The sequence below is a fragment of the Narcine bancroftii genome, chromosome 1 (assembly GCF_036971445.1).
Source record: "Narcine bancroftii isolate sNarBan1 chromosome 1, sNarBan1.hap1, whole genome shotgun sequence".
Classification (NCBI taxonomy): domain Eukaryota; kingdom Metazoa; phylum Chordata; class Chondrichthyes; order Torpediniformes; family Narcinidae; genus Narcine; species Narcine bancroftii.
This window is the reverse complement of record NC_091469.1, coordinates 284693140-284715876: the sequence shown is the minus strand read 5'-3', so window position 1 is coordinate 284715876 and position 22737 is coordinate 284693140. Positions and strand designations below refer to the sequence as shown.

The window sequence follows — 22737 nt, the reverse complement described above, 5'->3', positions numbered from 1 at the left end:
TTTCAATATCGCCGAGTTGCACTGCGGGGCACGGGGACGCGCCGATGTGAGCAGTGCCAATGGCGAGCCAGAGAATTGTCTGAAACCCATAAAATTGTCTCATTTATTAAAGCTGAACCAAGTGTTTCAGTGTTGTGTGTGTGTGTGAGCGAGAGAGAGAGGGATTTGCATTGATAGATATTCACATGAAAACAATGACCTTAAAATGCGTTCTACTAAAATATGATGCACTGAGCCTGCACTCCTCCATCGGACTCCACTTCGGAACGGTGGCAGCTCACCACAGTTAGCAGGCGTCTCTGCCGCGCCGAGCCTCTGAACCGCACCAGCCGCCCGTCTGAAACCACGGTGTGAAGTTTCATGGTAGTTTAGCAAAGAGTTAAAACGCGTTAGGGTTGGGTTGCAGTTCAGGGCTATTGTGGGATTGCCGAGAGCACTGAACGAGCAGGGATGGCGAGTTCAGCCAAGGTATCGCTCGTCGGTCCTCACAACTGTTGAACTGGGTGATGTGTTCAGCCCAGACAGGCGGGGAGGTTCGCCCTTCACCCCGACCCCCCTCCTTCCCTGCCTCCTGAGTGGAGCTGCCTTCCCCGTGCAACCAGAAGAACGTCGAGCCAGACGAGCTTGGGGCAGGTTCGGGAACCGCGAGGTGGATTAAAGGGGAGTTCGCGCCGTCCGTGTCACCCGCGTTGAACTGTCTTCAAAGTGTCCGCACATCTGATGAAAGTCGCTGCTTGTTCGTAGCCCGGGGTAAGTCAGTCTTTGAGACTCGCGGACAGGTCGAGCCATTCGCTTGCCGGAGGTCCGCGTTCCGCCACGGGCTCACAGGACAGACACGCTGTGTGGACAGGTTTCTTTTTTGGCGACAGATCCCGGTTAACGAGCAGACGAGGATGGGGAGGAAGTGCAGCCGGTTATTGGTGTAAGAGGCTCCTCTGTCACTGCAAGTCCGAGACCCCTTTGTAGTTCGAGCTGGCTGATGTGACACGCACCCACAGCCGATCTTCTAGGGAGATGCCTGGGGAGTCACTAACCCACAGAACACCTCGATTTCACCGGGTCTTTCCATCTGTTGGACAACCACCTGGGCCAGAAAAGCGGACCTTTTATGGTGGAGATGTCTATTAAAACGCACTGTAGCGTCCGGCGTTTACCTGAAAGGCTCGGGAGCTTCGTTTTTTTTAAAATACGAATCGCCGCTAGAAGGCTCTCAAAAGAAATGTAACTAAAGAATGTTTGACCCACCAGCCGACACTCTTAGTTAAAATTGCACTAGCCTGTACACATCAGTTATAAAGAGAGTCACATAACTGGCACCAGACTCTTCCTGTTGAGAACTGAATTTAATGTTCTACACTAGCCTTTCCGTCAGCGGGTTCCTGTGCCAAATAACCGCTAGTCTAAATCGTAATCTATAAAATTCTATTGTTTGCGCCTGTTGTGTATTGATTGTGGAATTGATATGCAGCTCCTGGTTTTTAAAAAAAATCTCCCCCGTTCCCCATCCCTGAGTGCTTCCAATCTCGCTAGTCTCGTTTTGTCTCACACTCTTTCACCCCAAGATCTGTAGTCCCCGTTCAGTCCTCCTCTCTCCACGTCTCGGGAGCTCCCCTCAGTATCACTGTTACCCCAACTGGGGTCTCTTCAGATCTCTGCAGCCCCTGTCAGATCTCTGTGCCGTCTCCTGACATCTGGAGCCTCCCTTCCTCCATAGCCTTGTATCCCCTCCATATCTCTGTGGTTCCCATCCGAATTTCTGTGCCCCTCTCTAGATCTCTGGAGCCTCCCTCCTTGAGAGTTCTGTTGGCTGAACCAATATCGTGAATGGTTAACACCAGTTAAACCGAGCCCACTCTGGTTAAAGGTTGAAGAAGAAATGCCTTGTATCTGGAACCTGTAATGCCATTGTCTGCGACTGGGTTGTGGGGTTTGTTTGTTTTTTAGTCGGATAAAGGATAAAGCTGAGTTGTGGGGTCTGTGGGGAGATGTCATTTGCAGCCAGCGCCTTGCAAAACCAGGTTCTCTGCCCATCTGCGTGAATCAAATAAGAGTGGATGTCTTCGAATAAAGAGGGCTGGTGACCCCCTTATAAAGTGCTAAATGTAGCTTTTATTCCCAGCTCCAGTTGGCAGGGGGTCAGAGTAAATATTAATTCTCCAAAGGAGCAAATGTAGTGAGAATATTTTCATTGTAAAGTCATGATTCCCTGCAGAAAGCCAAGGCACAGCAATGAACACCCCCAGTAGATGTGTGTTCTGTTGAAGGCCCCTCTTACTCAGTCTTCCAGCAAGCTTGCTTTGCTGTACACAGAAGTGTTGGAGAAATTCAGCAGGTCACTCAGCACCCATACAAAGCACAAGGCAGTCGACATTTTTGGGCCTGAGCCCTTCTCCAGGAGCGTGGAACATCAGGCCTGACCAGAAAGATGAGGAATGCAGGCTAATGGATAATAGATGAATGCAGTGGGGGGGGGGGGGGGGGGTGGGGGGGTGGTGAGAGGAAAGGAGGAGAGAAGTGACAGGGCAAGATAGGAAAAGGGAAGGAGGTGGGGATCTAGAGGAAAGGAGATTGAGGGATTATTGATGCTGTCTGGTTGGAGATGGAATATAAATTTGCAGGTGGCCGCAAGTGGGCAGTACACAGGGCCTAACCCTATTGTGATAATAGGGGGTGGAAATGGTGGTTGGCTTTGCTGTTGCAGTGGGTAGAGCGAGGGTGCTCAACGAAGTGATCTCCCAGTCTGAGTCCAATCTAAAATATACCCATGCAATTTTAAAAGGGTGCAAGAATGGACAGTTCCCCTTTCATTTGACTAGTGAGCATGTAATTAGTTTATTCAAAAGGAGCCCACTTGAAGGCCATGTTGATTTCTTTGTTCTATTCCTTGTTTGCTGTGCACTTTTTCAGAAAATCAATGAGGAAGCAATTTGGTTACCATCTATCCACATGATCATAAAACATTAAACAGATCACTTTTTAAAAATCTTTTCCTTCAAGGGAACATTCGTAAGTAAAATGTATTACAAATTGAAATTATTTGAGCCATCTTTTGTTGCTAAGAGAGTACTTTCAAACTACCCTTGAGGTATCTAAAACCATTTTAATAGAATATAATTATGTGTTTAAATAATATTTTAGAAATGGAACAGTAGAACACAGAAGAAAACCATTTGGCCCACTGTGACAATACTAGCTCTTTTGAAGAGCAAACCACTTCTCTGCTCTTTCACCGTGAGTTGTTTTCCTTTAAAGCTGATTTTCTTTTGCACACTAACGGTATCACCAAGAGGCAGACAGTGCATTTTAAATCTTAAAGATTTGTTAGGGGAACAGATCTCTTTTTTTTGAACAATCACCTTTTAATCTATGTCCTTTGGTTCCAGTGACTGGAAATATATTCTCTTTCTTGAAACTCTTTGTGATTTGAAACACCTCTTATTAAAATCTTCTCTTTGGACACTACTCTAAAGACTATCCCAAAATGTAAGTATTCTCACACTGGAACAATGAAATCTTTTCTGTTGTGTCCCTAAACAGCTATGTCATTTCCAAAGTGTGGATACAGATTTGTGATTAGGCCAAATTTGTGTTTTATATTGGCTTAGTAAAGTTTCCTCTTTGCACCCATTTACCACACACTTTAGTCATGAGCTTGTTACCTCTCCTGCCCTTTTGTAGATAAAACATCCTGAAGCATTTCCATTCTTGGAGTTAAATGAGAAAGTCTGCAGATCCTGGGGTTGAGTGTAATACATAAACATGCTGAAATGTTCAGGATTGAAGGGTGATCACTTAGAATAGAAATGTGTAGGAATTTCTTCAGCCAGAAAGTGGTAAATCTGCGGAGGCCTGGTCATTGGGTGTATTTAAGGCAGAGATTGATAGGTGCTTGATGAGCCAGGGCATTGAAGATTATGGGGAAAAGGCCGAGCAGTGGGGCTGATTGGGAAAATGGATCACTTCATGATTAAATGGCATGGCAGACCCAAAGGGTCCTATGTCTTATGGTCTTAAAAACTCAGCAGGTCATATAGCATCCAAAGGTAGTAAAAGTAACCAACATTTTGGGCCTGGTGCCCTTTTAAAATTGTATGGGAAAATCAATCCTTCCCTCCCCCTATTCTCACAACATCTTTTTTTTTCTTGGGCTATCAAAGGACACAAGGATCATTTATGGATATGGCCAGTGCAGTGGCAAATGGAGTTTATGCTGGACAATGTGAGATGTTGTACGTTGGGAGGTCAAATGTAACAGCAGAACTTTTAAAAGCAGGATCTAGCAGTTCAGCTTCACAGGTGCTTAAAAGTTGCCAAGACAGGGTGGTGAACAAGGGGTAATTGTATTCTTATCTTCATTGAGCAGGGCATTGAGTTTAAAGCCAAGGAAGTTATGTTGTAGCCATATACAATGTTGGTGAGATTGCACTTGGAATATTGTGCAAAATTCTGGTTGTCCCATTACAGAAAGGATATGGAGGCTTTGGAAAGGGTCCAGAGAGATTTACCTGGATGCTGTCTGGATTAGAGGACATGAGGTATAAGGAGAGAATGGACAAACTTGTGTTTTCCCTAGAGCAATGGAAGCTGAAGGAAGACCTAATAGTTTATAAAATTATGAGTGGCATTGTCAAATTTATTGTCACCTGATTGTACAAGTATAACCCAATGAAACAGCGTTTTCTGGTCCTCAGTGCAAAAACATGCAGACACACAACCAGACATCACACACAACAAACAATACATATGCAGGATCTATACAAAAATAAATGAATATTGTTTTATACAAATGACAGTCTCAGAAGGTTAGTGTGAGCAGTTCCTTTGGTCATTCACCATTCTCATTGCCCGTGGGAAGAAGCTGTTCCTCAGCCTGGTGGTGCTGGCTCTGATCCTCCTGTATCTCTTCTGACGGGAGCATTGATAGGATAGACAGGATAAAATCATCTAATGCTAGAGAATGTTTATTTAAGATGGCGGGGAGGAAAGGAGATGAGTGGGGCAAGGTTTTTACGCAGGTGCTTGGAACAGGTTACCAGGAGAAGTGGTGGAAGCAGGTACAGTAGTAGATTTTTAAAGGCTTCTGGATAGACACACAATGTCCAGGGAATTGGGGGATACATATCAGGTGCAGCAACAATGTTTTGGTTTAAACTATGCATCGCATTTGCCGCAGACATGTGGACTGAAGAACCTGTTCCTGTGGTGCTTGCTTCTATCTTTGAAACGTCTCATTAATTCTGACGAAAGAGCGACAGTTTTTCACCTTGAACTGACCATCTAACCAATGGTGACCATGAACAATTAAAAACCTGTCATTCAGGGAAGACAACCTTTACCCATGATTAGCCTGGCTTAAATGTGACTCCAGTCTCAACAGCATAGTTGATTCTTAGATACTCCTTAAACTGAGGGGGTTGTTCATGTTTGCTGATGAATACTGACATTGCCAGTGATTTTCTTATATAGAGAACAAACAAATTAAGGTTTAGGCCAGATTTAAGTTACAACTGGCACCTTGGTTTCAGTGTCAACCAATGCTAAAATTTCACTGGAGTCACTACATGTAACAGAATGAGACTAAGGATGTAAACACTGCTCCAGGATTAACTATTCCGCCACCAACTCCCCCCTCCCTGGATTACACTGTAATCACATTTTTATTTTGTGTAGAATGAAAATACTTTGCATTAATTTTGCAGCTCCGATGTAAATGCTTGTCTTGATCAGCTGAAATAAGCCCCTGAATTGTGAAGGTTTATGAAACTGAACTTAAATTTTAATTGGAGCAAAGAAGATTGAGAATGGACACGTGCCAGGATCTGAGATGAGAAGCGCAGCCTAGATAATAAACATGCAAACATATTGTTTGCATGAATTGCGAGCGCAGACATGTGTGCATAATTAACACACACCAGGCGTGACTGGAGAATGGATTTGGTTTGATTTTTTTACATTTTAATGATACAACACGATAGAAGGCCCTTCGAGCCCATGCTGCCCAATTACACCTAACTCTGTATGTTTTTGGAGGATGGGAAGAAACCAGAGCATCACTTTTTACAGACGGCACCGGAATTGTCCCCAGGTCGCTGGCAGTGTAATAGCATTGTGCTAACCATAACTTCAACCATGATTTCTGTCATCAGGTGATTTATAAATTGGGTATCAATGAGAGTCATTAATGTAGTGGAAACTGAGATCACTTAAAATGAAACTGGTTAAATGTCATTATGGGAACCGAATTCCAGATGGAGAGAGTGAATGGAAGGAAGGACTGTAGTTTTGTAGTGGAGACTGAAATGTTCAGCCTTTTGACCAAAAGTAACTGGGACAAGAAAAGGGGTTCGGCTGGATTGTTTGAATTATCTTGTGGGGAGAAATTTTACAATGGATGGTCCATACAGGATGGAATCCATTCAGTGGATGCGGTCTATAAAGAGTATGTAATTGGTCTTTTCTGGGTTTCCTTGTGTGTTTGCCTGCATAAATATGGTCAAAGAGTGATCCATTAGCGAAATATTCCAATACAGTAAATGGTTGTGGATTAAATTCTTGGGTGTACCAGTCTTTAAAATGTTCCAGACGTTTGCAGAAAATAATCAAAAAATTAATGAAATCTGCGCTTCACATTTAAAACGTAAGAACTAGAAACAAGAGTACATTACATTGCCATGTAAACCTGATCCCCCATTCAATGGCTGAGGTGACTGTGGCAATCAACAACTTTCCTGCCCGATCCCCTGCCTGTTTGGAGGGCAAGACAATGGATGTCTTACTGCAGTTATACAAAACCATGGTTAGATTGCACTTGGAGCACAAGAGCACTTCTGGACACCATCTCAGGGAGAAGATGCACTGCCTTTAGAAGGAGGACGATGTAGATTTAGGAGGGTTACACAGAATATATACTGTTTTCTCTCTAATGCAGAAAGTGTAAATAAACAAACAAACAAATGTTTGTTGCATGTGCTGGGATCTTGAGCAAGCAGTGAGATAGTGGAGGAACATTTTGTCATGCTGAGTTCCTCTAGTATCTCATTGTTGGCTTGTCAAAGTGTAATTTCATTGTTTTTTAATATACTGTAATGAAGGGAACTTATAGAGTAGGGAGGAAAACAACATCCTCTGATTGAAGAGTTTGAGATTGAGGGTATAACATAAAAAATTGAAGTCAGGCTTTACAGGAATGAGGTCTGGGTGATAGGAAGTTGAACTTATTCCACAGAAGGCTATTGCTGATAGGTCTTGTTAATTTTCAATCGGAGGTGAATTGATTTTTGTGAACAAACAAAGCATTTAAGGGATAAGATAGAATGGTTGGTCACGTGAAGTTACTTCATTAATCACTCAGTAGGGGGAATAACGTGATGGAGTAGTGGCCGGACGGTGAACTCCAGCCCTCTCCAGAAAAGTCGGGAAAAACAAAGGAAAACACAAAGGCACAGAAATAAAAGTTACAGAAAAGTGAGTATAAAGGTGGAAAGAAGATGGCGACAAAAAAAGAAAAATCGAAAGCAACGGTAAGAAGAGAGGAAGAGAAGACAAAGGAGGAAAAAGGTGAAGGCCTTACCTGTCCGAAGAGGCCCGCTGCGGAGAGAGAAACCCGCTTCCTCAGGTCGGTAAATAATGGACTACAAAAATGGCTCGCAGAGCCGAGTAAAAGTGCGCGATGCGAATGAAAAAAAACACACCGACGGGAGGGGGGACCAGCTGGGGAGTCGATCTCCACAGCCGGCAACGACAGCTGCAGAACACCTGCAGCAAGAAGAGACCACAGAAGACAATAGAAACAAGAAAGAAGAGGAGGAAAGGGCACCAAAGAAACAACAGATGGCCAACCCAGAGGAAGAAGAAGAAAAAGAGGAAGAGTACAGTGAAATAGAAGAAGAAAAGAAAGGCAAGGTAAAGGATATACTTGCTCTTATTAAAGGATACATGGAGTCATTTAAAGAATGGCAAACACAGGAATTTAAGGATTTAAGAAAAAGAATAAACAACACAGAAGAGAAAATAAATAAAATGGAGATGACCTTAACAGAAATGGGAAAGAAAATGGACAAGATGGAAGAGCGGGCAGTAGCAGCAGAAATGGAGGTAGAAGACTTAAAAAAGAAATTGGAGAAATCTAATAAAAAAACTAAAGAGACACAAGAACTACTAGCTCAAAAAATAGATACAATGGAAAACCATAACAGAAGAAATAACATAAAGATAGTGGGCCTTAAGGAAGATGAAGAAGGCAAGAATATGAGGGAGTTTATAAAAGAGTGGATCCCTAAGACCCTAGGATGTCCAGAACTACAGCATGAAATGGAAATAGAAAGGGCACATAGAGTATTGGCCTCTAAACCACAACCACAACAAAAACCAAGATCTATCGTAGTAAAATTCCTAAGATATACTACAAGAGAAAAGGTACTGGAGAAGACAATGGAAAAAGTAAGAGAGGGCAACAAACCACTGGAGTATAAAGGGCAAAAAATCTTCATTTATCCAGATATAAGTTTTGAACTCCTAAAGAAGAGAAAAGAGTTCAATACAGCAAAGGTGATTTTATGGAAGAAAGGGTATAAATTTATACTAAAGCATCCAGCGGTATTGAAAATATTTATTCCAGGACAACAAAACAGACTATTCTCGGATCCAGAAGAAGCACGAAAATTTGCAGAACAATTACAAAAATAGACTGAGGGAGGAAGACGGGTAATGAGAGTTAAAATGATCACGATTGATATGTATGTGGGTAAAGACAAAAATAGACTGAGGGATGAAGACGGGTAATGAGAGTAAAAATGATCACGATTGATATGTATGCGGGTAAAGAGGTATAAGAGTGAATAGAGACAATGAGCATACATGAATGTATCTGTACTTAGAGGAAAATATAGATAGTATAGACAAGAATTAATAAGGGAAGGTAATGGAATAGAGAGAATAAGGAGGGAATTAAAAGAGTGACCTTTGTGACATATGAAAAGTGAAATCTTTTCTGGGGGAGGCGGGGTGGGGGGAAAGAGCGGTCACTGCAAAATCAGTTGACGCTTGCGAGTGGATTCGCAAATCCAAATGGAGAGGGGAGATGTGGTTGTCCGACAAGGGATAAAGGACAACTCAGGAGGTGAAGGGGAGATTGGGGATAAATAAGATAGAAATAGGAGACTAAGGAAAATGTTGGATGTTGTAGGAATGTTGTCTTATAAAGAGTTGAAAATAAGAAAACAGAAATGGAAAAGGAGGAAAGGTAATGATGGAAAAACGGAAAGAGAAGATAAACAAAATATAAAAGGGCTACGCTGAACTATATGACTTTAAATATTAATGGAATACATAACCAAATTAAAAGGAAGAAACTACTAAATTTAAATGAATAAATGTATTCCATTAGAAAAAATAACATATAGGTTAAGAAATAATATTGAAATATTCGAACAAGTATAGGAGCCTTACATTAAATACAATAGCGAAAACCTACCGGGGACAAACATTACCTAAGTTGATGGAAGGAGAAGGAAAGAAAAGAATGGACTCAGTAGAATTTCTAGTGTATTTTTGTTGAATGACAACATTGTCTGACTGGCTTAATGCAACCTAGATTGTATACCTAAAATGGATGAGGTGGGGGGGTGGGGGAGTGGCTTGGGAGGAAGGGGGGGGGGGAGAAAAAGTCACTGTATATGTGTGAAAAAGAAATAGTGTATATCATGGCTAATGTGATTTATGGTGTGAAAAATAAAAAATAAAAAAAAAAAGAACTGATATTTTGGACTGTTTTCTGTGGGTTCAAGAGACCAATACCATAAATATCCTAGTTATGTTTGTGCGGCAAAGAACATGGATTTCTGCCATAAATAGTTTGTTCCTTTCAGATGTACATTTCATCACCTTATCCTTTGGTTAACTAAAGGAACTTGTCTTTAGTTCCTCAATGGGAAGAGTATGTGGTTTGTGCATGGTCTTGGAGTTGAGAAATTTTGGAGTTTGAGGGGATGAGGGGATGTTCTGGGTTGATTATGAAGCAATTCACATTGGTGACAATATTGGGTAGATGTGAGCCCAACAATTCTAGGGTAAGGTTTTGAGTGAAATGGAGAGAGCTATGAATTAGGAGCAGATATTGGCAACTTAATAAGATTTAAATTTTACATTTAGTCATACAGCACAGCTACAGGCCATTTTGACCCATGAACCCATGCAGCCCAAATCCATCCAATTTACGAACAGTCCCTGGTATGTTTTGAAGGGTAGGAGGAAACTGGATCACTTGGAGGAAACCCACACAGTCGCGGGGAGAAGGTACAAACTCCTTACAGATGTGGCTGATCTGGTTCTATCCTCAGCACTGCCTTCACATCCACCTCCTTGCTTAACAAGGACCCATCCAACTCTGCCTTGAATTCTGCTTCCATTGTTCTTTGAGGAAGAGACAGAATTCTCTGTGAAATAATAGTTTTATCTCATCTGCTTAAATGAGCAATTCCTTATTTTTAAATATTTGCCCCCGTTCTAGATTTCCCCCAAAAGGAAATGGCCTCTCATATCCATCCTGTCAACTCTCATTGGGATCATCTGTCAGTAATTTTCAACCTTTTTCATTCCACACTTGTATCTTCTTCTTTCTTTCTTCTTTGGCTTGGCTTCGCGGATGAAGATTTATGGAGGGGTAATGTCCACGTCAGCTGCAGGCTCGTTTGTGGCTGACAAGTCCGATACGGGACAGGCAGACACGGTTGCAGTGATTGCAAGGGAAAATTGGTTGGTTGGGGTTGGGTGTTGGGTTTTTCCTCCTTTGTCTTTTGTCAGTGTGGTGGGCTCTGCGGTCTTTTTCAAAGGAGGTTGCAGCCCGCCGAACTGTGAGGCGCCAAGATGCACGGTTTGAGATGATATCAGCCCACTGGCAGTGGTCAATGTGGCAGGCACCAAGAGATTTCTTTAGGCAGTCCTTGTACCTCTTCTTTGGTGCACCTCTGTCTCGATGGCCAGTGGAGAGCTCGCCATATAACAGGATCTTGGGAAGGCGATGGTCCTCCGTTCTGGAGACGTGACCTACCCAGCGCAGTTTGATCTTCAGCAGCGTGGATTCGATGCTGTCGGCCTCTGCAATCTCGAGTGCTTCGATGTTGGAGATGAAGTCGCTTACATACCATCTTAAGTAATCCCTCACTAAACACAGACACCTATGGCATCCTGTGGTGAGACTATATTTAAACAATTCTCTTCCCAGTCTTTTTAAATTGTAGTGAAAACAGAATGGGTGTGAAGTAGCAGTTGATGGATGGAGGCTGGGGTTGGATAGAGGTTGGGGGGGGGTCTAGTATCTCATGTGTTTCATTGGTTTTAAGCAGTGGTTTTCAACCTTTTTTTCTCACTCAGGCCACCTTAGGTAATCCCTTAGGTGCTCTGTGGTTAGTAAGGTTTTACTTAAGGTGGTCTGTGAATGGGGGAAAAAAGGTTGAGAACAGGTGTTTTTATGCTGGGCTTCGAGGCCGGCTCCATCCATTGCTACTTTTAAAGCCATCCAGCTTTAAAAATGAACAAATGTGTCAAAACAGGAGATGCACAGGTGACTGCAGATGCTTGAATCAAAAGCTAAACCTTTTCTTCTGGAAGAACTCAGCAGATCAAGAAGCATTAAAGGTCAAGAAGCTGAGCACCTTTGCTCTGTCTGCATCAGTGTCAGGGATCTTTCAGTGGCCATACACTTCAATGCCACACCCCACTCCCATGTTGATATGTCTGCCATCGCCTCATGTACTATCCCATCAAATCCACCCATAAATTGGAGGAACAACACTTGATCTTCCATCTTGGCATTCTCCAACCGGGTGGCATTAATGTTGACTTCTCCTGTTTCTGCTAGCCTACTCTCCATTCTCCCTCCCTTCCCTTTCGCCTTGTCTTCTTTCCCTAAACTCTCCACCCCCTTCTCTATTTACAGAGCCATCACCTGATTGCTGTTCTTTATCCTGCCTTTGGGACCATGCCCTTCCTACCCTTATTCCCCCCCGCCCCAACCTGAACATTTAGTTTGGGTGCATGCTAACATTTTTTCGTACCTTGATGAAGGGCTCTAGCCCAAAATGTTGGTGATGTATCTTTATCTTTGCAACATAAAGTGTACTGTTTGACCAAATGAGATTCTCCAACATTGTGCTTTTACTTTTTAGGTCAAGAAGTATTAGTGGTAGAAAAATAATGGTTGACATTTTGAGGCAAAACACTTCATCAGGGTTAAAAGGATAGGGTGGGAGGGGTGAGCAGGGTTCCCACACGAGATTGGCACAAGGCAGAGGTGAAACATGATGGATAGAGGCAGGGAAGGGGTAAGAAAAATGAATGGGTCAGGAGTCCGATAGGGTGGAGTGGATAAAGGCTGCGGATCTTGGAATCTGACCTGTCAAATGGGGTTGGTGGTGGAGGCTGGTAAAATAGGGGCATTAAAAAAGACATAGATAGGCACAGAGATGTAAAAAAGTAAGGGTGAAGGGCTATGAGGTTGGGATGGATTATTTGAATTTGGAGCAGGTTTATATAGATCAAAACAACATCCTGGGCCATACTGTGTGGATATGATTGTTTTTAATCTATCTGGATATGATCACGAGTAAAGTGGGATTTGGAAAATGTTCTGTACGCACTCAGTTCACTGTCCACGGGGATGAATGTCTGCCCATTGTCAAAGTGCCAATGGCCGTTGGCCTCTGCACAAGCAATAGTCTTCATTACTTGCCCCCCAGGATAAAGGATGGCTTGTTTCCATTCTAGTTCTCTATGTGTACCTTGTGGGGTAATGTTGCTCCTGCAACCTCTGCCAATGACGAGACAGGACAGATGGGTGGGTTTAGGCTGGGTTTCTGAATGCCCCTTCTGGATGGACATTAGGTTCTTCTCCTCCATTGTAGGTGATCATGACCCGGGAATACATTCTGAGGTGAATCTGTTTCTAAAACAAAACTTGCTAAGAGACATCAGGGACGTACTGAGTTTCCTTTGGCTTCTGTGTGAGTGGTGACACAGGAGTGGCAGGCGAGAATTTTGGAGAACAAGCGAAATTGCTGTTCTCTGTGAATTTACAGCCCAGTTCCATGTGTGAGTAGCACTTTGGGTCATTCTCTGAACATTGTGTTTACATTTCACTGATGGTCTGGCATTTGCAAGGACACCGACCTAATCTTCTTGGGTTTGACTGTTAATTATTGACTTCCCTAGTTGTTTCTGAGTTCTTGTGTTCTTTAGTCACGTGGTGGGGGCACTGATGAGGTAGCTGGGATATCAAGGGCAGAACACAGTGTCAGCTTTAGGAGGCTTGGCAGAGAAAACACGGGGTCTTTTATTGATGCCAGCAGAATCCTACACAACCGCCTCTTCATCCTTCCTGCTCTCATGCTCACTGACTGATCTTGTTGAAGACAGAGATACATTTATTCTTCCATGACAGCAAAACTTTAAATTTAGCCAATTTCACCCTCTTTCATTTGAAACTGCCTGTGCTTCCCCCACCCCCCCCCCCCCCAAGACTCTGCAAAGGTCACAGGAGGCGACGCTGACTTGATAATGGCTCTAATCATCTGCGTGCTTCAGCATGGGTACCAACATCCAGCAGGCATTGGTCTCCTTGTCGCACTGGTCGGGCAGTGAGCCCTTAGCTCTGTTCCCCATGAGCCCAGAGCCTTGCCGTCATTAGCCAGGAGCTCCACCTTCATGAACGGTGAGCTTCATCCCCAGTCTGAGCCCTGCCCTCACAGAGCTCCACTACTAACGAAGCACCGAGTCCCAACCCCCAGTAAGCCCCGCCCCTGCAGTGATCCCTGGCCTCACTGTCCCCTCCCTTCACAGGCCCCTCCCTTGTGAGCCCTGTCCTCACTGCCCTGGTAAGAGGCACTGCCCATAAGCCCAACCTTCATGAACCCTGCCCTTGCCAGCCCCGCCATTACCAGGCCTGTCCCCACAAGCCCCACCATCCTGAGCCCCGCCCTTGCCAGCCCCGCCCTTTCAGCCCCACCCTTTCCAGGCCAGTCCTCACAAGCCCCACCATCATGAGCCCTGCCCTTGCTGGCCCCGCCCTTGCCAGCCTCACCCCCACAAATCCCACCCACTCCCAGGTTCCTCTCTACTGGCTGCCATTGAAGTTGCAGGGAGAACACGCCACTCCGAAGAGGACAGGTAAACCTTTATTGGTTGTTTTTGCCAATTTACCTTCAATGAGGGAAAGTTCTTTTTAAATAAGCCTGTGTATTTTGATGATCAACTTCTCATCTTCAAAGTTATCGACCACACAAGAGAATGCAGATGCAGGAGCTGAGAGCAAAAACTGCTGGAGTATAGATCAATATCAATGTGGGCAGGATACCCAGACACAGGTATTTTGCCTCTGTGTCTATGTCCAGTGTGATGTTCAAATCAAACAATACCTGTTGTTTGCACCTGATAGCTATCTCTTGATTCCATTCATGTACACACATCACTTGAAGCCTCTTAAATGCAGCTATTGTATCTGCTTCCACCACTGCTCCTGGTAACCCGTTTCAGGCACCCAACACTCTCTGGGTAAAATAAAAACTTGCCCCACACATCAACACATCTTTAAACTTTCTCCCCCTCATCTTAAAGTCACGTCCAATCATATGTGGCGCTTTCATCTCTAGAAAAAGATTCTATGTTAGCTGAGCTTGTGAACTGCTTGGTTCCAGACCTCCTCAGCTAAACTCAAACTAAGGTCACCAGACAGAAGGTCTTGTCCTGAAATGTTGATTGACCATTTCTCCCTATGGATGGTGCCTCACCTGCTGAGCCTGTCCTGCTGCTCATCATTCGTTTCAACATCTGCAGTTATGGTGTTTCACCTTTCCTTCCATCAGCCTCTCCCCCAGCCCCATTTGCCTTTTCCCCCATGTATTTATTCCCCGTTTGTCTGCTTCCACCTATCACCTGCCTTTGTCTCCCAACTCCACCCCTCCTATTTCCCCAATGGAAACAACACAGAAGGGCGCTACCTGGTTTACCAATGTCTCTTAATGGATGATACCTGGAACTCAATGCCAGAGGGGGTTGTAGTGAGTTAGTCCTTTTGCTTATGAATCATAGACAGACATTTGAAGAGAAGGATTTGGAGCTATTGTGGGTGTGGGATTGATGTAGATGGACAAAAAAATTGGCATGGACTTGGTGGCTTAAAGAACTGGTGTCTGGGTTGTGCAACCCTATGACCATCTCTTCAGGAAAGAGGTCTCGGTGCCACAAGACTCGCCCCACCAGGTTCAGGAACAGCTGCTCCCCCTCCACCATCAGACTCCCCAACAACAAACTCCATCAGGGACTCAGTTAAGGAGTCTTGCTGTGTATTTTTGATTTTTTTATCTCTATATTGCACAGTCATTTTGTTGACATTTTTTAATTTGTTTACATGTGTATGTGGAGTAGTTAATTCGCACCACCAATAAGTGGTCATTTTGCCTGGCCCAAAACAGAGAATCTCAAGGTTGTATGTGATGTAGTGTATGTACCCTGACAATAAATCTGAACTTTGAACTTTCTTGTAGCCCAGGGAGGAATTTGTCACAACCTTCACCATAAATTATAAAACACAACACTGGAGAAACTCAGTAGGTCAAACAGTGGACTTTATATAGCAAAGATAAAGATACAGAACCAACGTTTCGGCCTTAAGCTCTTCAAGCATGGTGTCTGCAGACTTTCGTGCTTTATTTCCATCACAATAACTTGCCTTTTCAGGTCCACTTTGGATTTTGCCAGAGTGGACCTGGTTCCAGATTTCTTCACTGCCTCTGTCCAAACTTGAACCAAGGAAGGGAAAGTGGTGAGGTGAGGGTGACTGCTGTTGATGTTCAGTTACCTTCTGACTGAGTGTGACATTGAGGAACCTTGGAACCCAAAGGTCATCCCTGGAAAATATGAACAGTCGAAGTTATATTACTCTGAGGACAATATCTGTAGGATGCCCAATCACTGAAACCCCAGGATGATTTGGGCATTGGGTACCATGGAATGTTAATGTATTAGTATTTTCAATGTGTTGAACTTCTATTCTAACTTATATTTATGTAAATATGCTCCGTGGTCATGGAGAAATGCTAACTCGTCTTTACCGTGTGAGCGTGGTATGACCATCAAATAAAGGTGTCGACTTGATATTATGGGACAATGTCCCGGCACAAGCTTTTTCATCCTTCCATTATAGGGGAAAAAATTGGAAGTGCTTGCACTCACAGGCCCTTAGGAAATGATGCAATGTACTCTCGCACACAGCAATATTTCAACAGCATTTCAATATGTGATAATAAATGGCATAACATTAATGCCAACTCCAAGAAGAGGCTATTTAATTATCTATCCTTGGTATTCAAAGTACAGATTTATTGTCAGAGTACATCACATACAACCCTGAGATTCTTTTTCCTGCTGGCAATGCTGTTACTGTCACCAGGTCCCTACCATCCACATCCTAAAGGTGACATCTTTGACCCAAAACCCATCTAGACCAGCCACATACATTCTGTGGAATCACAAGAGATTATGCATGCTAGAATCTGGAGCAAAGAAAATCCCAAACTGCTCTAGGAACTCAGTGGGTTATACAGCATCTGTGGAGGGGAAGAGATAGTCGATGTTTCGGGTTGAGGCCCTGCATCGGGGCCTGTAACTACAAGAGCGTGCCAGAGGCCAGGTATCTGACAATGCCTATATTCCCAATGGCACTGTAAGGTATCTTCATCTGAAGGAATGTGTCAGTTCAAGAAGTGATTGGAATGGATGGGCTGAAGGACTGGTGTCTGTGTTGTACAACTCTATGACTCTCTTCTCAGGGAAGAGGTATTGGTGCCACAAGGACAGCAGGTTCAGGAACAGCTGTTGCCCCTCCACCATCAGACTCCTCAATGACAGACTCAGTCAGAGACTCATTTAAGGACTATTTTGAAGGCAGTTGGGCAAAGGGCAATAACTATCTGTTTAAAAAAAAAACACCCAAGTCCACTAAAGAATAATAAATGAAGCAAAGGCACTTTTCTGTGCCTGTGACAGCCTCAAAGCAACGATGTTGCTCACAACTTTGCTCATTGCATTTCCTGAATGCGTAGATTTCTGCTGTAGCTAAAGGTAGACATTTTCTAGGCTATGAGGGAGAATTATGGTGCTTATCTCTGGAATCATTGCATCTACAAGCAAGGGCCTCAGCATAATTGTTCATCAGCAGTAGGGGTCCAGAGGCTGTGCAGTGTCAGAAACTCACCAGCTCCTTCAGCCTCAGTTGCTGGACTTGAACTCTGATCTTCTAAATATTGTGAAAAATAAAAATGCAGATGAGGGAAATCCAGAACAAAAACCGAACAGGCTGGAAATACTCAGCACTTTTTGAGTCCGAGTAGAAGGATTGATGCTTCAGGTTGAAGACTTGCAATTTCTGGTTCTCTTCCCTCCAGCGTGGCCTGACCTTGTTAATTAATGTCCTGTTGATTGAGCCCGGGGTAAGATGTGGGTGCAGGGGGAGGTTAGAAAAGTTATCATGTACAGGAGACTGACTGTCCTGTCCCTTAGGCCTTGTGCACTTTCCAAATCTGGTCTTGCCAACCCTGACTGGGTGAGATCATCGAGATAGGACAGAACTTTAACTAAGTGCAAACCTCTGTAGAATATATGGTGACAGCCATGTTTGTGTGCTGTAAATTCTCTTACTCTCTGTTACTTCTAATTCATTCCAACTAACAAAATGCATATTTCCTTATGTAACCATGGTTTTCTTTAATGTTGCTGATAACTGCCTTTGGGAAATTGAAAGGATTGCAGAGAGCTCCTATGTTAATATTTGCACACCTCCCACACAGTGCAAGCTGAAACAACTGTAATATTAGCAAAGAATGAATGTTATTTATTATTAACCATTCTCATGCTGTGGACAAGGTCATTTCTCCAGCCATGGAAATGATTGCCAATGTATGACCTGATATGACAGTCGAACATAACAGGCTTGGGATTTCAAATGTGTCATGGTGAGATTCTCAGTGCTTGCTGTGACAATGGTGGAACTCTGCCAGCATCTTTTGGAGTATGCTCAGCAGGCAATAAAATGCGGTAAACTGCTGTGAGCAATTGCTTGCTGCCCCTCTGGGAATGGTGGTGTGCACTCTTCTCCACCACAATCTGCAGCAATTGCTGAACGAAGAGGAACTCTGGTTTATTCACAACCGTAAATTTTTTTTAAGAAGCCTTGAAACTTCCACCTTGTTGCCTGGGGAGGTATTGTATTGACTAGGGGTGGCCAAACTTGCTTAATGGAAGACCCACGTATGATAAATTTCAAATGTTTGAGAAGTCGTGCAGATTTTGTTACAAAAAATGTATATAAATATTAAGAAATGCATATACATAGTTATTGATGGATGTAGTTTTTAAACTGCAAAATTATATTAGCTTCAATTATCAAAAAATACACATATGGCACAAGCTGTAATAGTTAAATTTTTTTGAACCAAGTTTTAGAGTAAAATTTAGGGAGTAGACTATTAAACGCATATTATTTTTAACCCCGGTATGTACCTGCATTGTTTGAGGCATTGGGAGCTCAGATGGGTGGGAGGGCAGTTGGGACTGGATGGTAAGTGCATGCTTGGGGCACTGGGAGCTTGGATGGGAGGGTGGTCAAGGCCTAGACAAGAGTCCATGGTTGGGGTGTCGGGATCTGTGATGCCCAGGACCGAGATGGGAGTCTGTGGTTAGGGCGTCAGGAGCTCAACGAGAAGGTGGCTTGGATGCTGTGGTTTGGCCGCCCCTGGTGTTGATGAATGAGAATGTTACCTTGCTGGAGAGTGAATGTCTTGGAGCAACAAAGACATGATGCATTTGGTTGGAGATAAGTCTATAAAGGAGCCATGACATGAGTAGAAATATTGTATAACACAATCCAGTAAAAGTCCTAAAATGTGGACTGCATTTGGGTCGGTCTAGATTTTTGGGGAGTACATTTAAAATTCATATTCAAGGAGAATAAAGAAGGGATGAACAAGTAAATGTTGTAGTTTATTAACAAAGCATTTTTTCATATAGAGTACAAAAAACAGTTAATTATTTTTTCTTACATTTCTGTGACTTGTTACCACTGTGCGACTGTGGCACTTACGCACACACAAAATCCTGCTAAATTTAAAGAGTTTGCGAGCTTTCAAGAAGTCCGGATTCTCGGGTGTTCCAGATTTTTGGCATTCGACTGTAATACAGTACAATTGCTCTACTGGTCTCTCATGATACACCCATGACTGTGTGGCCAGGCACAATTCAAATGCCTTCTATAACTTTGCCGATGACACCACAGTTGGCAGAATCACAAACTGCAATGAGGAAGCGTGCAGGAAGGAGATAGATCAGCTCGTTGAATGGTGTCGCAACAACAACCTTCCATATCATCAAAGCAAAGGAGCTGATAGGAGGAAACCAGGGGAACACGACCCAGTCCTCGTCAATGAGGTCAGCAACGGAGAGGGTCAAGAACTTCAAATTCCTGGGTGTCAATATTTCTGGGGATCTGTCCTGGAAGCTCCATGTCGATGTAACCATGAAGAAGGGTCTCCAGTGGCTATACTTTGTGAGGAGTTTGAAGAGATTTGGTATGTCACTGGAGACTCTCAAATCACTACAGGTGTACCGTGAAGAACATTCTGACTGGTTGCATCACTGCCTGGTGTGGAGGTGCCAAAGCCCAGCACAGAAAAAAATCTCCAGAGAGTTGTTCACTCAGCAAGTGACGTCTCGGACACCAGTCTTCACTCTATCAAGGTCATCTACAAGAGGTGGTGTTTTAGGAAAGCAGCCTCTGTACTCAGGGACCGCACCACCCAGGCCATGCCCTCTTCACACTGCTACCATTGCAAAGAAGATACAGGAGCCTGAGGATCAACACCCAGTGGCACAAAGGCAGCTTCTTCCCCTCTGCCATCAGATTTCAGAGCCACAATTAGCCACAGACTCTACCTTACTTTCTCCTATTTTCTTGCACTATTTACTGTATTTATTTTGAAATATCATTTGGAACAGTATTTGCACTCTTTTCTTCTTTGGCTTGGTTTTGCGGACGAAGATTTATGGAGGGGTATGTCCACGTCTGCTGCAGGCTCGTTGGTGACTGACAAGTCCGACGCGGGACAGGGCAGGCACGGTTGCAGTGGTTGCAAGGGAAAATTGGTTGGTTGGGGTTGGGTGTTGGGTTTTTCCTCCTTTGTCTTTTGTCAGTGAGGTGGGCTCTGCGGTCTTCTTCAAAGGAGGTTGCAGCTCGCCGAACTGTGAGGCATCAAGATGCATGGTTGGAGGCGAGATCAGCCCACTGGCGGTGGTCAATGTGGCACTCTAATACTGCCACAAAACAATGAATTTTATGACATATTCTTGACAATAAATTCTGATTCTGAATTGGATGTGTGATTGTGAACTTGCATGGAAAATACTAATGTGGAAAACACAGAACAGTGATTCTCAACCTTCCCTTCCCACTCACATCCCACCTTAAGCAATCCCTTACTAATCACGGAGCACCAGTGGCACAGGGATTACTTACAGTGGGATGTGAGTGGAAAGAAAAAGGTTGAGAATCACTGTTTTAGATGTTGCTTGATAATTATATCAGTTTCAGAAGTATTGATTAAGAGTAGGAACATGGCCTTCAAAAAATATGTTTTTATGGTGAAGCTTTACAAGACTTTGGTGAGACCAAATTTGAAGTATTGTGCATAGTTTTGATCATTTGATCATAGGAATGATGTCAATAAGATTGAAAAAGTGCAGAAAAGATTTACAATGATGTTGCTGGCACTTGAGGAACAGAACTAAAGGCAAAAGTTAAACAGGTTAGGACTTTATTCCCTGGAGTATCAGAGAATGAGGCGGGAATTTTAAACATTTTTTAATTTAGACATTCAGCACGGTAACAGGCCCCTTCAGTCTATGAGCCCATTGAGCCCAATTAACATACAAGCTCTGGTACGTTTTGAATGGTGGGAGGCAATCAGAACACCCAAGGAAAACTTGCGCAGACACAGGGAGAGCGTACAAACTCCTTACAGACAGTACGGGATTCAAATTGCTGGCGCTGTAACAGCATTGCACTGACCGCTACGTTAACTGTGTTTGACAGAGTTACATATATTTATGAGGGGTATAGATAGAGTAAATGCAGGCTTTTTCTGAGGTTAGGTAGGATGAGAACTGGAGGAGATGGGTTAAGACTGAAAGATGAAATGTTTAGAGAGAACTTCAGCAGAGGGTGAGGAGAGTGTGGAACAAGCGGCCAGCTGAAGTGGTAAATACAGACTTGATTTTGACATTTAGTAAAAATTCAGTTAGGTATATGGATAGAAGGGGTATGGAGGGCTATGATCTGGGTGGAGGTCAATGGGACTAAGCAGGTAATAGTTTGACACAGACTAGATGGGCTGAAGGGCCTGTTTTTGTGCTGTAGTGTTCAATGTTTCTATGAAATAAAAACAGATAATTCTTTGTCTTATCAAGAATCTATCTACCTTTTCCTCTCCACCTCCCTTTGATGAAGGAGTTTCATAGCTTTGTGACTTTCAGTGCAAGTTCCTCACCATCTATATATTTTAATTTTTAGATTTAGACATGCAGTATGGTAATAGCCTCTTCTGGCCCACCACCCTGTTAGCCAGGATATCTCATTGAGCTTACAATCCTGTACGTTTTGAAGGGTTAGAGAAAACCCACACAGACACGGGGAACATGTACAAACTCTTACAGTCAGCACTGGATCCGTACCTTAGTGGTAATAGCATTCCTCTAACCGTTATGCTAACTATGCCGCTTGTCTGAAATGGGAGACCATTTGTTTTTAGATAATGACCCTACTTCAAGATTCTTCCAGAAGAGGAAGCATCCACTTCACATCTCCCTGTCAACCCTCAGCAGCTCGTATATAAATTGAAAGTGTTAAAACAAAAAGTAGTAAGAGAAAGGCCGCAAGAAAATGTCGAGTTAATATTAAATTGAAGTGTGAAACATTGTACAAACATGCAAAGTGGCTGGGGAAGTATCAATTACAGATCCACAGGGATGTTTTTATGGTTAAGCTATTAAATCTGAATTCACAAACTGAGCAGAAAATGTGAAGGATACACTGAAAGATGAGTGATAAATAAGAATAAATGGAGTTGCATACTAAAAGCGTTTAACTTGTCACAATGGAAGAGTTCTTGGAGAAACTCAGCAGGTCATGCAGAATCCATAGCAAGTAAAGGGTAACCATCCAAATGGACGGCATTAACATTGACTTCTCTGGTTTCTGCTAGCCTACACTCTGTTCCTCCTTTTTCCCATCCCTCTGTCTCCTTTCTTCCAGCTCTACCCCCTTCCCTCTCCATTCACAGAGCCACCCCCTCACCCTGTTTGCTGCTGTGCCCTCCCTCCCTTCTCCACCTATTACCTCCAGCCTTTGGGAATGTGCCCCTTCCCCCTACAGGCACCTGCTGACATTTTTTCACACCTTGACGAAGGGCTCAAGCCCAAAATGTTGATCTGTATCTTTATTTTTGCTATGTGGAGTACACTGTTCGACCTGCTGAGTTTTTCCAGCATTGTTTTTTTATTTAAGGGTAACCGAGGTATGACAAAGAGCCCCGACCCGGAACATTGGTCATGACTTCCAATGGATACTTTATGCCCTACTGAGATTTTTCAGCACGTTATTGCACCAGACCCCACCTTCTGCAGACTTTTTTGTTTATC

The 22737-nt window shown here is 43.4% G+C and overlaps 1 protein-coding gene across 8 annotated transcripts in view; it reads left to right on the top strand.

The window, feature by feature from the left end:
• Window positions 1-408: 408 nt before the first annotated feature.
• Window positions 409-22737, top strand: part of shank2b (SH3 and multiple ankyrin repeat domains 2b) — a 1183051-nt gene continuing 1160722 nt past the window's right edge. For all 8 annotated transcript variants that reach the window (XM_069902307.1, XM_069902287.1, XM_069902262.1 and 5 more), the window contains exon 1: window positions 409-750. The gene's annotated coding sequence lies outside the window, so the exon portion shown is untranslated. The remainder of the gene's footprint in view (window positions 751-22737) is intronic.